The sequence below is a fragment of the Ambystoma mexicanum genome, chromosome 2p, assembly GCF_040938575.1.
Source record: "Ambystoma mexicanum isolate Mex_15411 chromosome 2p, UKY_AmexF1_1, whole genome shotgun sequence".
In the NCBI taxonomy this organism is placed as follows: Eukaryota; Metazoa; Chordata; class Amphibia; order Caudata; family Ambystomatidae; genus Ambystoma; species Ambystoma mexicanum.
The window spans coordinates 149,257,118-149,274,090 of record NC_090923.1 but is presented as its reverse complement, the minus strand read 5'-3'; positions in this window follow the sequence as shown (position 1 = coordinate 149,274,090).

Sequence of the window (16,973 nt, the reverse complement as noted above, 5' to 3'; positions counted from 1 at the left end):
GATTTAAGTGGGAAAGCACTGGGGTTCACTATCTCGGCATTCTCATGTCGCTTAATCATGACGAGATATTTAAAGATAACTATGGCCAAGTACTCCAATCCCTCCGTGAGTGTGTCCAGAGATGGAAGTCGCTTTCCCTAACACTATGGGGGAGGGTTTCACTGACTAAAATGATGATTCTCCCCAAACTTCTCTATCTGTTCACGAATATACCCCTAATACTCCCACGCTCATTCCTGCAGAAAATTAGAAGTCTCATTTTGGAACTAATCTGGGCGGGCAAACCTACACAACACTGACGCTACCGGTGTCACACGGTGGCCTTGCACTTCCGGACATTGAAAAGTACTACTGGGCCGCTCAGGCTCAATTTCTTAGCCATTGGTATGCCTCTGAGTATGTCCGTCCACATATGCAGGTTGAGCGCGCCCTGGCTTCCCCAGACTTCTTAACAGCTGTTATCTTCAGCAATCTCCCGGTCCCATATGGCACGCTGAATACAGTCCTATCCTCATACACCATCTGGAGGAAAATCGCCCGTAATCACGGAATACAGATAAGATACTCCCCGCTACTACCTGTCAAGTTTATTCCCAGCATTCCCCTAACCAACGAAAAAGTCTTTCTGATCTGGCTAAATAAAACCAACATAAACTTTATGGGAGACCTGTTCCCAGACGGCGTGTTCATTACCCCACAACTGCTCAGGGAGAGGGGCGGCACCACTTCACTCGACACTTTCCTTTACTTCAGATTGCGTCATACCCTGCAGGCCCGCTTCCCAACATTCCCTAAACAACCACCAACGTGGACCCTGCTGCACAATGCGATCCAGGCCAAGGGAGAGGGAAGATTAGTGTCCATAATTTACAAATCATTACTCGCCGACTCAACTGTGACCGCCGCTAAGGCGAAGCGCAGATGGGAAACGGCCCTTCATACCACGATACCCGAAGATGACTGGACTTACATTCTCCGGCAAACCCAAAAAGTAGCGCTAAATACTCGCTACAAGCAGACCCATTTTAACTTTGTGCACTAAACATATTATACTCCCAAAAAGAAACAACATCACCACCCTGAGGCCTCAGACCAATGCGAAAGATGTGGCACCCCCTCCGCCGACTTCGTCCGCCTCGCATGGTACTGTCCAGGTATAGCCCGATTCTGGTCCTCAGTTCTACAACACACGAGCGACATATTGGGCGAGGTGCTGACCACTGACCCAACAGTCGCGCTCTTGGGTATGACAAGACACCTGCAAACCCCGGTGCGGAAGCTGGCTCCTCTGCTCCTAGTGCTCGTCCGTAGAAGGGTAGCCCTGGCCTGGGGACGTGGCCCCCTTCCCTTGCTCACCGCATGGAAGAAAGATATCCTTTACTGTCAAGACATGGACACTGAGTTCACACGAACCCTTCCTCTACATGCGCGACCACCTGACATTTGGGGTCCTTATATTCGATACTTACTCACTACCACCGATGTTGCACATTCCCAATCTCAGACCCAGCAATCACAACCCAGGTAAAGATCCAGGTCCCACCATTCACACGAGTACCCGTAGAATGGACTTTCCGACAGAACGAATAGCCCGATGAACATGTGATCCGCATTTATCCGATGTGTTTTGTGTGTGCTATGAACGTAACGGTTGGCTTTTTTTTTTTTTTCCTTTATTTTGTGTTAAGTAAACCTGTTGTCACAGGTGGTTCTTTGTATGCTTATGTTAAAACCTTAAAATAAAGTTTAAAAAAAAAAAAATAGAGAGGACTCCCCATCACCAGTTTGTTGTCCTACTGAAATTACTGTCACGTCAGGGATTCGGTTATTTTGGAAATTGAATTCAATTTGGTCAGGTTTCTGTTCAACCATGTGGCATGTGCCATTTAAACTAACATGCTTGACACTATGTTTTAATTTTATTGGCCGATTAGTCTGGGTCCAGAAGACCTTGTTTACACAATCTATGAGGGGAGACAATCTACGCAGGATGTAATTCCCTAGTAAACATGGTGTGTCCTCTGGAGTCACTACTATTACCGGGTGCTTCACCTTGTGTCGCCCAATTTTAATGTCTAAATCCACAGTCCCCTCGACAGGAATTTCTTTCCCATTGAAGTTCTGAAGTTGTCCAGGAAGAGAGCTGAGAGGGATTTGGTATTTCTCCCCCTTCCCAAATTTAGCTGATCAAAGGCCCTTTTTGACAGAAGGGTGGCTTGGGATCCAGTGTCCACCAGTGCCAGAAATTTACTTTGCCCCTGTATTTGGACTGGGGCATAACATCTTCCCTCCTTTTCCTCAAGGGGGCAAAGATAATGCACATTTTTGGCCAATTGGTAGGTTAATTTCTTTGCTTTGGATTCTGACAAAGGGTTGATTTGGGCAGGATTTTGTTTGGGATCTTGGGAACCTGTAAGAAAAAGGTGGCAATTGGATGTGGGGGAGGTTTTGGGCTCCCCAGGTTCTGATTCTGGGCTGCCCCCCCCTTTTTGGAGGCAGTCACCAGAATTGGTTTGAACAAGGGGATTTTCTTGCTGGTCATTCTGGGGTGGGTTTGATGATGGGCGGTTTTAACTCGGTCCCCACATCTACCCAGTCTTGGTCAGGATGTCCTGGGGACCATTTTTCTTTGGGAGGAGTTCCCCCATCCCTGAAGGAGAAGATCCTTTTCCCAGAATACTCTGAGGATCCCTCTCTTTCAAATTGGATTCGCACCTCCTCCACAAAATGGAACTTTTAAGGCTCTTTATTTCTCCTTCCTGCCATCTGTTCCTTAGGTTGCAGACTTTTGGGGGCAGGAGATTCTGGTTCTGGTTCCTGGGTTTCCAGGGGCTTTCCACAAGTGGGGAAGGAAGCTTCCTCTAAGGCTTTAAACCCCCTTTCCCTTTGTGCCTCCTCCGTGGGAACCGGTGGGCTGTCGGAGTCCTCTCCCTGTCAATGCTCTAGAGCACCAGACCCCTGATTTGAGGAGTTCTGAGTCGCCATTCTCATATGAGGGTTCTTTTGAGCCCTCAGCATGTGACCCAGATCCTGTGCCAAGTTCTGGACCTGGCGCTCTAGTTGGGGCACCCGCTTTGGCTGGTACGGGGTACTCTGGTCTACCCTTGGTTGATCACGGGAAGGGTAACTGTCCCTTCTCCTGTCCCTTCTCCTATAATACCCTTGGTTGGGATAGTTTTAGCACCCCTCCACCCTTGGCCTCCCCTCTCCCGGATTGGGCTGTATGGGCTCAGGAAAGTGGGGAAAGAAAGAAGGGTTGTTTTGGGGGTTGAGGTTTGGCGGGTACCGGGGAAAGAAACTTAACCCGGCATTTGGGGGATTACTGCCCTCCTGGGGAAAGTGTGGAGGGAGGTTTCCTGGGTTGGCAACTGGCTGGTTGGATCCCTCTCCCCCTTGGGCTGGAGGAGTCCACACATAGACCTGGATGCGTCTGTTGCCCTTGTTACAGTGGCTGATGTTGTCGAGGGAGTTAGGGGTCCCATTTGTGGGGTTACCTCCCTGACTCCCTATTTGGATTGGCCTAAGGGCCTTCTGGGTCTTGGGTTGGTAGGATTTTGCGCAGGAATGTTTTTAGGCCCCCCATCTCCAGATCTAAAATGGGGGCACCCTTCACCTCCGCCACCTTAGCAGCAGCAGGGGTGTTGGTTGGTTTTGGGTTTTCATTAGCACTTTTACTTTCTACTGGTTTCCGTACTTCGTAATTGCGAGTTGCTTGTTCAATGACCCAGTCTAGTGATCTTTTCTCAAAAAAAGTCCCTCACCAGCTGGGTCATAATGTATTTAGGGAGTGCATGAAAGAAGGTATTGATGAACTCCCTGCTGTCTGTGTGCACCCTCCTGGTGGTCTGTGCAAAGGCATGTTTCAGCTCTTGGACAAATTCTTGTGGAGCCTGGTCTTCCCCACATTGCAGGTTGTAGGCTGCCTCGCGGGTGTCTTGAGGGTTTCTATGGAATGAAAAATGCTTTAAGATGGCCATCCTATATGTGGACCATCTTGAGTGGTTCTTATCCTCCAGCCCTGCAAAGAAGCTGGAGTACTCAGGTGAAAATGTTCACTTGACATACTGAATACAACTTTGGCTGTCCTTCAGGTGGAAAGGCTCCATCATTTGCTCAAACAGTTCGAGGTGCTCCCAAACTGAATATTTGGCATTTTTATGGTAGGGCGTGATGGCGCTTCTAATAGCCTTGATTTGCTTCAGGGGATCTTTCAGTAAGGCTCTCATAACTTTGTTGGCCTTTTTAGTTTTAGTCACCCGTGTCCACTCATCCTCTGACTCAGAGGCACTGCTACCTGAGGTGGCTGTCTGATCTTCTAGGCTCTCCCTAATTCTGCGGGCTTGGGAATGGCTTGCAGAATATGGGGGCCTAGTCTCTTGGAATCTGTGGCACTCAGAAGAGTCTTCTGACTCTCCCTTGCTCCCAGGATTGGCTGAGCACCCCCTCCCACTGCCCTAGCTGGGAAGAGGTTCTTAAGATGCTCTGAGTGGGCCTATTTTCATGGAATCCCCCACCAAATTTAACTGACTGATCTCTTGGTAGGTGATATTTCTGAGGATCCAGTTCTCTGATTCTCCCTTCACTGGAGTCTCCCTGATCAGAGAGGCAGGCCCTAATATTTGGGAACCTGTACATAGATGCCCGCCCATCCATTCCTGGGAGGCATTGATCAGCCAGTCCCATATTTCCCATTGTGTTGAAGTCTACCATGCCAGTGGCCCTTGGCTCATATGAGCCAGTGGACATGGGGGTGGTAGAGTCCATGGAACTGAAGGAATTAAAGTCCCTGATGCCAGGGTTCCTGAGGTTATACTCAGGGGTTTCTCTCTCCCATTTTACCTCATCTTTTTCAGCCCCTATATCGTGATGACATGCCCTCTATTAAGGCCTTACTGGTCTCTATGAGTTGTTCTTGCATGGCTATCTCTTGGCGGAGCATGTCATTCTTTTCACAGAGAGCCTCATTGTCTCTCTGTGCTTCATGCCTGAATTGGGAGTATTGGGCCAATTTTTGCTGAAGGAGACTCACCTCCTGAGCTTGGTCCTTACTCGTCTGATTATTCTTTTCCAAGGCATCTTCCACCCGCCTGGTGTGCTTTAGTAGCTTTTTGTAATCCATTTTGATTTCACCAAGTTGCTGAAGGGCCAGGTGATTTTCTTCTAATTTTGTTTTAAATGGCTGACTTCCTGTCCTAAGGCATCCCTCTCCTGACTTAGAGTGCCCCTCTGTGCAGCCGGGTCGTCCCTCTGTTTTTTGAATGCACCAGCTTTTTGGCGCTCCTCATCAAACTCTGCTTGGGATTCAAGGTCTTTAATAAGGCATTTTGCTCTGCATTCTTTTGCAGTAAGAGCGTCAGATCTTCTTGGAGTTTAGTGGCATACTGCTTAGCTTCTGTCTCAGATTAATTGCTATCCTGGAGCCTTTGCTCTGCAGAGTATAGATTGCTCTGGATTTTCTACAGTGCTTCCCCTTGCCTCTTTCTGAAATCTACATGGTATGCATACTTTTCCTGTATGACTCCTATGTGGAGGTACAGGTAGGCCACTATTCTGGCAATTTTTCATTGCTCCTCTTTTATTTTAGGGGTCATGTACAGCTCATTGAGTGCTTGATGTAATGGACCCTTATCCTGCCAGGTATTAAGATTGATTTCAGTGACTTCTTGTTTTATTCCCTGCAGCCATACCTGTTTGTCCTGTTCTAGCCATTCACCCCTGACAAACAATTTGTGCAGTATGTATTCCTTTGCAATATTGATTTTCACTGGGTCGCCATTTCGGAAATATTAATTTCCTGCTGGCTTATCTCAGGGTTAATTTACTTTTGAAACAGGCCCAACTCCTTTGAGTTTTACTTTTGAAGGGTGCTTCTACAGTGTAGCACAGTATGGCATCCCAGCAAGGTGTATGTACCCCGTCGGCTAGCACGCTGTGTTAGACTGTCACGAGTGGTATGTCTAATCCAGGATCCATCGACGAGCCCCCAAGCTGTAAGTGATTTCAATCCGGCACACACCCAAGTCAAAGCCCAGCGTGTTGTGCACGATTGAAACCCTTATTTATTATTGTCTATAAGTTCAATATTCTGAACGATATACCACTTATATCACACCTTTCTCCTGAGACCCCCCGGTCACACTGAACCAGGAATCAGTCTGGTTTGCAAAGGTAAATATTTATTTATGTATTTATAATTTAATCACAATATGTTTTAATAGATAAACAACAATCACCAATTGGGTGACAGAACACAGAATAATATCTTTAATACCCTAGGAATAAGTAATGACCAAAACAAATGCAGCACAGAAAACAATACTTTTGTGTTGGTTCAGATCAGATAGCACTATGGTAAGAGTTTCCCCCTGCAAAACTTCTCAACCCCAATAGGCAATGTAAAGAGATAGGAGGATAGAGCAGGTATTCAGGAATAGCACAAATCAAACAGTATATCAGTCCCACCTTCCCCCATAAAATACAAGAGAAAAACAGAATGGACTTTTCAGCTGTCAGATGGCTTTAAAAGTGTCTTTCGAAATTACTGGGCAAAAACCCCTAATATGGTCAAAAATACTTAAATTGTTATACATTCCCATGGAAGCCACTTTGAACAGTTGCACACAATCACAAGCAATGATTTAGTGCAAAGAAAACATTTGAAATCTTAAAGTCCAAGTCGGAAACAAATTAAAGCTATTTCACATGTGTTAAAAACTTTCGGAATTGTAATTCGTGGCAAACTTTTCCTTGCGCGATATTTGTGATAATGGGAGAATCACACTGTTTTGCTGGAAATCAATAGTCCTTTATTGCTGGCAAGAGTTTTGGCCTCTGGATCTGGAAGAATATTAAAGCTGGATGTAGAATGCTGGATCAGAGTGCTTTGCCGGAATCAGGAAAGTGAGTGGATCTGTGAGTCCCTATGCGTTGTCAGCTGTCTCTATTTATGCTTTAAAATGACATCATAAAGTGGATGCATGGGCCGGCTTAGCTAAGCTTGGCCTTGTGAGCTGGGATTGGACCAAACTTCATCTCCGACTTGCAATTCGAGTAATTGGATCAAAGCCGGATGATGTCACCTTTTATGGTTTGCTTTACAGTTCTCAGAGACCTCCCTTTAGCTATTGGTCTCAAAATTGGATTTATACTAAATACAGATTACTACATTGGTCACCTTTATACAAATCACACACAAAGATAACATATTGTAAGTACCATCTGTTGCTCAGAATCCTGTAGCTGTGGGGTCTTGCTTCAACTTTCTACAAAATGTTGTCCTTTTCGCTATGAACACAATTTCCAAATTTTATTCAACTTTCCACAAATGTGTGTGTTTAACATAGGGATGTGTGTGTACATTTCCACAATTCCAACATTAATACATTTTGCATAAAACCAAATATATTTCCATTCCTGTCCAGCGCATGTCACATAGTTCTACAGCCTCTTCCCACATGCAGCCAAAGATTTAATTAACAACTCCTTTTTATATTTTTCACCCCTTTGAATAACAAGTTATGAGTCTTTTAAACATTGTTCATTGTTCATTCTTAACAGCAGATGGTCACTTGGTCCGCAGTGCATCCTCCTCCTTGGGGGAAGCTCCTTCCAGGAGAGTTTACAACCACCTTCACACCTCCGCTTCCTGGGCTGAAAGGCTTGTCATTGTTCCTTCTGTTTCTGTAGACAAGAGTCTGTTCTAACACGCAATTAGAATGTCCCAGTGAGTTTCTGCTGAGAGGAAGGCCTTCCTCCTAGGAGAAAAAAAACTGCTTTTCTAGTTCTTGCAGCTTCAGCCAGGCTAATTAACTTCTTAAATCCAGCCAAAACCAAATGTGTTACATCAAACATAAATACATTACTTTCTTAGCCTTAAGATCTGTGGGATCAAAAACACAACTAAAATCTGCATTCCTTTTTGGCAACAATCCTTTTTATGTTTTGCTAATCCCGCAGATTTTTAGTTTTAGCTCACTTTAAAGTTTTTTCAGCAACTCCTCTGACAGCTGTCATTTAGGTAGCCCAGGGTACTGCACCCAGATTTTGGGCATGTGCTGGCAGTTTTAAAACAATCCAGTTTGTCTGAAGAATGTTTTGCTCTTCACATTAGGACTTTATATGTTCATAATACTTCATTAGATACCTGAATGTTAGCACCAAGCAAGATTTTGAATGTTAAGAAGTGTTGTGTTATAGGGATTTTGGATTTTGAAGTTTTTAGCAACACAGCAAATGTCATTTGTAGGCACATTTTGGGGTTTCACTTGCAAAGTGCTGCTTCTCTCTCTGCACTCTGTTTGCTGGTCCTGGGGCCCACTGGCACATTTGTGCAGGGTGTGCTCTATTCCACCGCACATGCACCATGGTAGCAGGTTATGCATCCCTCTTTTTTGTGTGCTGAAGCACACGTTTTTTGTAGTTTTTTGTGGGTTTTTGTAGGTTTTTGACGCGCACAAGAGTTTTGCTGCCATTGTTGCTGTTTCTTTCACCATAACTGGCAGGGTGATGCCCCATAGCATAGCGGAGTGGGTCAATACATCCCACATCACCAGGAAGAAACACAGAAACTAGGTAAAAACTTGCATTTAGACATGAAGAATATTACCTGCACCAATGGACATTAGAAAAATATCATAATCATCGTATGATATGATATGGCATTCATAACGCACCTATACACAAGTGTTTCTAGGCGCAATGAGGCAAAGGAGGGGGATCAAAGGGAAGACAGAGACACTGATCTTACTAGGGCAGATGACATTGAGATCGTGCAAGTACAGGGGAGGGGGTGGGGAAGAGTGTGAGGGGAAAGGAGAGGGGGAAGTGCAGTACATGGGAACAAACAATAATAGAAGTGCAGCCAGCTGGTGCCCAGTGCAAGTGTAAGTGCAGACAGCAGGTGTCCAAAGTGCTGTTAGTGGGACTGTAGGGTTAAAGATGCAGACCCAATTGTAATGGTTGCCAGGGAGGCAGTACAGGTGTGCAACTGGCTGGGAGGGGATCTAGGGCCGAGATCAGATGGTAGCCAGGTGACCAGTGCAGTTTTAATTTCAGCTAGGAATTCAGCAGGGGAGAGGAAGAGAGAAGGCAGAAGCAAAGAGAAAAGTCTTGAGGTGCTTTCGGAACCGGAGATGCTTCTCCTCAAGTTTCAGAGAGGCAGGGGAGGCTGTTACAGAGGGACGCCCCAGTCAATGAAAGAGATCTACCACCAACTCGTTGCTTGGAGAAGCAACTGACCCTGGTGGAGTGGGAGGCCGTAGAGCGAAAAGCTTGTGTAGGAAGATATTTCGAAGAGAGAGTTGGAGGTATTGAGGCCCCAGGACCCAGAAGGCCCTGTGAACAATGCAGAGGGTATTGAATGTAATCCTCACAGCCACTGGGAGCCAGTACAGAGATGTCAGTGCTGGAAAGAGATACAATCCCTGGGCTTGAGGCCAAGGACAAGTCTTGCAATCCTGTTCTGGACGGGCTACAGAGGGCGGAGAGTAGAAGCAGACAGATTTAGAAAGTGGCTGTTGCAGTAGTCCAGCCTAGAGAGAACCATAGCTCTGGGGACAGTAAACTTCTGGGGGAAGGAGAGGAAAGGAAGAATACCTCTGAGGAGGTGCAGTTGGTAGTGTGGCTTCTTAGAGACATCAGAAATGTGTGGAGAAAAGGAGACTGTGGCGTTGAAGATGACCCTGAGGTTCTTAGCCTCAAAGGTTGTAGCAGGAAGAGGGCCAAGGGAGGCCAGCCAGAGAGTGACAGGAAAGGAGGGAGCAGGTATGCCAATGAGGAGAATCTCTGTCTTACTGGCATTTAGACAGAGATCGTTGGTGGTGCACCACTCCTGGATAGAAGACAGAAAGTCAGAGATGGGAGGAGGAGAAGAGGTGGCAGAAGGGAGCCTGAAAATAAGTGTCATCCACATACCACTGAAACCTAGGGCAGAGAGTGGCTGTGTGGTTGGCAAGAGGTGCCAGCTATTGGTTGAACAGCTAGGGAGAAAGGTTAGACCCTTGGGGAACACCACAAGTGGAGAGAGAGATCGAGGAGAAGAATGACCCTAGTTGGACCTGGGTTGGTCGATCGGAGAGAAAAGAAGTCAGCCAGGCCAGGTCCACATCGGTGATACCCAGGTTATCACAGAGCCGGTTGAGCAGGATGGCATGGTTGACCGTGTCAAAGGCAGAAGAGAGATCGAGTAAGATGTGGACAGAGGGGGGTATTCGAATCCAGGCTGGAGAGCAGGTCTTCACGGATGTTCAGAAGAACAGTTTCCGTGCTTCTGGATGCTCTAGCCATACTGATGGTCATGGAGACAACCAACAGATTCAGTATGATTAAGCTGGGAGATGGCCAGCTTTTCCAGGAGTTTGTCCAGGAAATGAGTGATGGAGATCGTGCGGTCGCTAGTCAGGCAGGAGGGGTCGGCTGGGTGTTTCTTGAGAAGAGGGTGCCCAAGAGAGTGTTTCAGGGGTGATGGAAAGGCTACAGTGGCAAAGGAGTGGTTGCAGAAGTCAGCTAGGGCAGGAGCAAGGGTGTCAATGTGGTCCTTCTTGGTTTTGGAAGAACAGGGGAGAAACTGTTTTGATAAGACATTCATAGATGAGACGTGTCTAGAAACCTTGTCGGGGGAGAACAGAGGAAAGGCAGAGAAGGACAGAGGAGAGGTGGCCACAGGTGAGCCAGAGGAAGAGCAGAGAGTAGAGGGAGGAGGGGAGAGGAAGAGAGAAATGCAAGGAAACACAAGGAAAACGATATACACCCAAATCTTGCTTAATGTAGAAATGCAACGGTAACGAGTGACTATTTCAAATTGCTAAATTAGCTGGAAATACAGATCCATGCAGACCAGACAGCTGGGAGGTTGGGATAGCTCAGAGGAGAACAGATGATAAGAATTAAGGCATATTTCTCTTAGATTAAATAAAGTAACAAACAGCCTTTGAAAGCCAGATGTCCATTAATTAGAGCTTAATAATGATGAAAAATAGCTCGAACAAGTCTCCAGTGGCCAGAGAGGGAAAAGACTGCCACATTAATATGGGCTAAAATCCTAATAAAAGATGAGCAGAATAATTCAAAACATGGTCTTCACACAAGTGACTTATAATTGGATAACAGTGGCTATTCACGAAATCCTGACAGATAGGCTCATGCCTTCACTAAATTCAAGTTATCAGAACAAAGATGCCAGACAAGGGCAAGTTAAAAGCTAAAACTCCTGGCTTGTGGCCTAGGAAATCAGGGATAGAGTTTTTTTTTTAATTGGAAGAAGCAGCACCTTAATGTCTCTCCACTTACCACTATTTTTGCTCATGAACTGATGATGACCTGCCAAAGTACTCACGGGTGCTGAAGCCAATGCTAGCCAATCACAACTCTTGAAATGATGCCACGTGTAACTGTTGCAGTAGAAAACAATTTGTTGTTATGATGATGTCTTTTTATTTGTATCATTTAAGGGGTGGTCCGAGGTGGGGCCATCAGATAATCATTACCAATGAAGAAACAAACACCTATGTATCCCATATGTAGACAATTCTTCTAACCAATCCCAAATCCCTGTAGGTTTTTGTAACCAAAATTGTGATATGACGTCAATCGTGGGGTATTCAGGGTAAAACCTAGTGTTTTCCATTTGGAAATTAGAAGGGCTTTGGAGACTGGATTGATAATAAAGCAAGACTGTGCCATTTACCTTGACTATTTCCGTTATTGGGCACTGGATTTCCTGACCCGTCTGTCCCGCTAGCATTGGGGTTGTCTAGTCTACCTGTACCTTACCACAGGATATAAGTTACAGCTAAACTGAAATCTATTTCAACTCAATTAGCTCTCATCCAGCATTACTGCAACCCTTGGGAAATGTGTTGCATTTTGCTCCTTTCCTTTTCTGGTACACTTCTATCACTGATCCCCACATGCCATCTACCTGGCCTTCAGCCTAAAGTCGAAAAGCAACCTACAAAGAGCCCGGATTATAGAGCAAGTGGCCCTGGTACAAACACATACAGGGACTAGACAAGGTCACATGACATCCCACCATCACCTCTGACCAGCCCCACACCCTCAAAGAGGCTCCCAGCGACCCACAATGAAAACACACAAACAGAGACACACTCACATCACCCCACACAGTCAGATCCCAATACCCAAGATAGTTGGAAACATCAAGGGCTATGTGAATGGCAAGACAATGAGCTTGCAAACTGCACAACATTGCATGCCATCAACGGGTTGGGAGGTTGACTGGTGTTAAAGCACGAGGGCACCTGGAGTGCCCACAAATCAGGATATACATCTCTTTTCTTTTGCACAGTGAAGCACAGTAAACACACTGTTCCTTCTCTTTTAATTTCACTTCATTTTACTTGGCAGGGCCACCGCCGATGACACATCACTGAAAGTGTTTACGGTGGAAGTTGAGGCGCTGTTCCTTTAAGAACGTTTGTTTTCAAAGAGATTTGTGAATGAGGTCATTCTGTTTGGATCACAGCCCCTGCTGCCCCCCTTCCTCTCCCCCACCGCCTGCACTCAGGGGCCCCCCGTTTCCTTTCTTAGAAACACAGGCACATGACTCAATTGTGCTGCTGTTCAGGAATTCCAGGTCCTGCGCTGTAAGAGGCGAGAGGAACTTCTTGTACATGGAGTTGGTTGCTGCATTCATGGAATTCCTGACCTTCACTTCTAGAACATGGACTGGCGCATTCGAATGCGCGCAGGAAAATGCTTTGTTATTTCTATGCGTTGCAGGCAGACGAGAAAAGCATCAGCAAGTTTCATCCATGTCCTCTCACAGCACAGCCCTCCCATACCGCACCACTTCCCCCATCTCCTTATTATTACCCCTACCCACCACGACAAGCCTGGGTCATGAATCTGGAAGGAATACACACCTATAAACTCGCAGGCCTTTGATGGGTGTCACTCGAGGTGGAGTCAGTGCAGTCCACTGCGAATGAGGCAATGAATTTCATACTGTATCTACTCCCAGTGCTAAACACAATGGGGCTCATTATGAGTTGGGCGATATTCCAGCAGTAAATCTGCCGGAATACCACACAATTGAATTACCATTACCGCCACTTGGTCGGGCGGAAATACTGCCGGTTTACTAGTGGCGGTGGCAGAGTTCATCTATATTCTGTGAGTTTATTGGACTCTTTGGGGCATTTTTGATGGAATTACCGCCAGCGGAATTACCACCACAGTAATTCTCCTGATGTCGAATTTTGGGCAGAAAGTGGGAGGATAAGCCTCCAGCATGATGCTGGAGATAAATCCCCCACTCCAGGGCCATACTGGTAGGATGACGGAGCAGGAAAAGTGGCAGCAATTCCGTTACCGACAATTTTTTTCCACACTGCCATGCTCGTAATGATCCCCAATGTGTGCCTCATTACAAGTTTGGTAGTAAAATGGTGGTAAATCTGATGAACAACTGACAAAATTGTATATTGCTGCCATCATTTGGTCCCTTTTACCACGGGATTAAGAGTTGTGGTATGGCAGTGTAAATCAGAACTGTTGGAGTCATTAGGGCTCCATGAGGATATTTCAGCGGATTTACCACAAGTGGTAATTCCGAGCCATAAATCTGACAATTTTGGGCCATAAAGTGGAGCATTATGCTGGAGGTAAATCCTCCACTTCAAACTCTGAATTGGGCGGTGTGGTAAACACAGAGGTGGTTCTCTTGCAGTCAAACAAAGTGGCGTTAACTGAACTACCCTCACTTTTATACTGCACTGCCAAACTCACAATGATGCAGAATGATATGACATGATAGGGTATTTATAACGTGCTTAATACCCTTAATACCCAGAGGTTTCTAAGCGCGAACCCTGGGATCCAACCTGTGGTGCTAGTGTCGTCTTGCTTCCAAGGCGAGCACGTTGTCCCTGAGCAACCTCCCCCCCCGGAATGTGCCCACTTCACAACAAACTGGCCATCTGCAAAAAGGAATAAGTTGTCAGATTCTGATAAGATCGTTCCTGAGAAAATAAGTAAGAAAGGTTTGTCCGGTTGACTCACTTTTTTCAGATGCCAAATTCTAAGAATTGCACATGGCAACATTCAAAGGTGACCCGCACGTTTCCTGGGGGCCGAGCACCTGCAAACACATGCATGCTGCCCTGTCCAGCTCTCATGAACGCATAAGCACATTATTGCACCATAAAATGCCAAGTGGGTGATGTGAGCGCCTTCCACCGTGACCAGCCTTCCACGAGGAAACATGTCTAGCAATAGAAATGCAATCTGACCATCGGCTTTGCACACCACAGGAGTCCAGAGGCAAAACAAATGAACAGAAGGTGCACAAAAGACCTTCTAATATTGCACACCTCCCTTTCCCTGTTCTAAAAAGCTGCAGGGAAATCCGAGTTTTTTTCAATGTATCGAAATGTGCTCTCATTTACGAATGTAAGTCGGTCTTCTCCATTCTGAAAACACCCCACCCACATTGCGGCCCAGTTGTGCACCAGGATTCTCATAGGGCATCAGCGTGGGCGCATCACAGATGGGTGATGCCCTTTGCTAATGGGCCAGCACCTTTTGAGAAGTGAAGGAGATCTGCTACTGTGTTTTGAATCAGGTCCAAAGTCCCATTTCAAGCTCCAAAACGGTGACATCCACAAGGGGCGCAACATGCGCTTGGTCATGTGTCTGTTGTAATTCTGCCTAGGTGTCACAATGAAACATCTCCCTCGCAGGGTCACTGCTTTGATGGTCATGAAGAACTGCAGACAAAAACTGTGGTGCCCCTTTGTATCACCCTCTCTTGCTTTCACTACCAAACCGGAGATATGGAGCTGCCTGCACGAGACACTGGGGTAGACTTCTGGGAGAAACCCTTGGCGATTCTGTCCCGGAACCCAATTACCTAAAAATGCCCAGCAAATGGCAATGCCTACCCGAAAAGAATTTGTCTCAGTAGGTGGCACGGAGTGTATCACCTTAGCAAGTTAGAGTGAGGTTTGGGATGGCTCTGAGCCTGTGCTATACCACACTAAGAAAGGTGAAATATGCAATGAACACCTGCGGTTTTCATATCCCAAGCAGAGTTCTCTGAACCAAAAGGTAACAACTTCATTTAGGGCAATAAGTGGAGTCGGCAGTCAGCCCACACCCCCGCTTATCTTCCACTGCCCTGAACCATGCTGCTTGCAGTGTATAATGTATGTGGTGCCTAACTCTTGCTGAAACTTCGGGTAACCCGCGTAGCTTGATTGTTGAGGTACCACTCGTATCAACTCCTACGACTGCCCACATGGGCCGAGTGCCTACGACTGCCCACCTGGGCCGGGTGCCTACAACTGCCCATCAGGGCCGAGTGCTCCTCCTTCTCCCATTACAGACACCTTTGCCCTCATCCCATAGAGATCGCCCCCTCCACAATATTGGGCCCGGTGCTGCTCTGCCTCATTCCTCTTACTGTATATTCCTCCGAGACCATCCCACTCACCTGTCTCGACTGCTATATATCTCTCACAGCCCAACAAAGCCCATCCACATCCAACTTCTGTCTTGCCACTCCCTCCCTGGGGCTTCTTTATCGGTGGATCACCAGGACAACATTAGAAACGGACCCTGCCATCCGGCCAGACTTTGTCCAACTGAGGGCCAAGAAACAGACAGAAAATTGTGCCGTGCCCAATTCCACACCAGCAGGCAGACCACATAGTCCACTAGCCTTGATAAAGACCCAGAGGGGTTAAAACACGAGTCAGCTGACTACAATAATAATACTATTAAAATACACAAATCAGTGCAAACAGAATGATAAGCATGATTTACTGTTCTCAAGCTCAAGGTAACTGGACCCAAAAACCCTAATGTATCAGTGCTCCATTCCCCTGGGACATGCTACCAGTGTTTGCGCAAGGAATATTCACCCACCCTCATCTAATGTTTCTTCTCTGCCTATGCTGCTTCTCTGTGACATTCCCTCCTCCTTTGATGAGTGCTTACTCTGCCACCATTCCTTCACTCATCTAATATCTAGTGCCTTCTCAATTTTCTGCTCACTTATTACTTTGTTCCTGGTGGGGGGGGGCTCTGGCCCTCCTCACATCTCCAGTGACTTCACAACCAGCTATCGCCACCACAGGCTGCAGCACCTGGGATACAATAAGATATCCTTCTCGCGTGCCAGCCCGATTTCACTTTGATCCACATTCCTAGTAGCCTTCCTTTCACAGATAGAAACGCCATCCGCTAATGCAGACTGTGCTCAAATTCACCTGCTCCTTGGGCTACTTGCAATGGGTCGCACTGAGGCCCTTCTTCTGAGCTCCACTTCCTCCACTTTCTATTGCTGTGTCCAGAAACTGCCATTGGTACCCACATAATGTTTGTTTGTTTGTTTGTTTATTTGTTGTGCGCGCCAGAGGTAGCAGGGCACAGGTAAAAAGAGAACTTACAGCTTGGTTACAGAAGTTAGGAGCAAAGGTAAAGACAAGTTACCTCAAGGTTACAGGATGAGGGTAAACAACATAAAACAAATGTAGCAGCGTATAAATGTACAACATGTCATACTTTACAGATATTTACATATTTTAACAAAACTATGTAGAAAATACAGGCAGGGCTAAGTTAGTGCGGTGGGGGAGTGTGGGTTACATATCTTTCTCTATGAGTCATTTAATTGTACTCTTTCTGAATTTGATAAACGTTTGGTCAGATCTGAGTGTGTGTGGCAGGGAGTTCCACAGTTGTGCTGCCCTAATTGGGAAACTGGACCCTCCAATGGTGGACAGTTTGAATCTTGGCACTTGAAGACATTTGGGGTTGGCCATTCTTGGCGGTCTGATGAAGATTTTTCTGATAAATCGTTCTGTTAGGTAGCGAGGGGCTTTGTTATTTAGGAATTTGTGGATGAGGGAAGCCAATTTGAGATTGATTTTTTCTTGGGTGGAGAGCCATTTATATTTCCTTCTTATTTCGGAGATGTGTACTCTTTTGGGGATGCTTAGGGCAGCGCTGAG